Genomic DNA, 1,675 nt, shown 5'->3' on the forward strand with positions numbered 1-1,675 from the left:
CCATGCCCCCACTCCCCTCATAGCATTCCTTAATTGAAACAGGACTTTATATGCACACTGTTTTTATATTGCGGTGCTATTATAGCACAATGCACTTTAAAACTATGCACTGCCCTTACATTTATACAGTTATACTTATTCTATTGCACTCATTTCTTTACTTATTTTTACTTTTGTTAATGTTTGCACAGTCAAGGAGCGGCTCAGGGTACATTTCACTGTGTTGTTGTACTTGTATGACTACACATGTGACAAATAAAGATGTTGAATCTTGAATCTTCTGCCGTCTGGAAAACGCCACCGCAGTATACACTGCAGAACAGCCAGATTTAACAGGAGTTTCTACCCCCAGGCCATCAGAATACTAAACTGTTAAATAACCTTTTGACCTTTTACTCTCCTACCTATTGTGCACTTTATAATCACTGATACTGTAGGTCTCAAGTTTTCAATCTACTTATATAGTGCAATAACTAATTCACTGTGAAACGTAGTGCAATAATTTTTCATACTATATATCACCCACAGAATATATTCGTGTATGTATATTTATTGTTTGTACTTTGCTGCTTTTTGTTGCCATGCTGTCTTAACTACCTCTGTAAAGTGAAATGTCTGCATGTTGTATGTACAGTATGTTGTCTTGAGTGCACTTGTTCCTTATGTCCGCACATTGAGCCTTGGAGAAACGCAATTTCGTTCTGCCTGCATCTGTCCTTGTACTGTTGTATGGTGTATGACAATAAAGTTTCACTTCACTTCACTTCACTTCACGACCTGAAATGTGTGCATTTTTTTCTTAATGGCTTCCAAAACGATAAAGATCTTATCCCAACATTACCCCTGTCCTGCCCCGTCGCCCGATTGTCCGCTCCTTCCGTGTGCCACGCCCCCTCGTTAACCTTGTGTGGGATCCCCATGTGATCAGCTGTTTCTGGTTGTTGCCGATAGTCCTCTGTATTTAGTCCGCGTTTCAGTTTGTTTCCCCAGTCCGGTCATCGGGTGCGTTCCACTTGCTTACAGCGCTGGCTTAAAGAAACGCATTCTGATCCTGACGCAATGCATTACGGTTAAATGCATTGCAACCTCTCACCCGGCTGCACAAACTGGAATCGCCTCCGTGACGACACACCTTTGCCCTTATTGGCTGAAGAGTCTAGTTACACGGATGACGTTTGTATCTCAGGCAGTTCCCGAATATCATGTAAAGCAGTGAGAACTGGTTTTCAGTTAATTTACCTGGTAAAATAAAGTTTAAATAAATTACATAAATGCTCCAATAGTACACGTAAGTTAGTGGTTTATTTATTGTTAGTTACTGTAATGTTGCGCTGCTTTATTTGGTTAATCGTCCAGTCTGTGAAGAAGGCATTCAAGTAAGAATTGCATTATTCCTGGCGCGTACAATTTATTTTAGGTCAGCGTTCACGGTTCAACTTCTGATATTCAGATCGAGTTCTAGGTCAAACTGGTTTGTTCGACTTTAAAGAAATTTGAGTTATAGTGAGTTCGAGAACCGAGGTACCACTGTACATTGATTGAGTGTCATTGTGTTCGTTATGTTCAACTGCAGCAGTAAAGTGAATTTAACTTAATTCACTAGACTGTGGTTTCATTATGTTACTCAGTTATGCTTTGGGTGACGCTGAAGCAGGACATTAATAGGACAGAACAG

Source organism: Paramormyrops kingsleyae, chromosome 25, assembly GCF_048594095.1.
Source record: "Paramormyrops kingsleyae isolate MSU_618 chromosome 25, PKINGS_0.4, whole genome shotgun sequence".
NCBI classification, from domain to species: domain Eukaryota; kingdom Metazoa; phylum Chordata; class Actinopteri; order Osteoglossiformes; family Mormyridae; genus Paramormyrops; species Paramormyrops kingsleyae.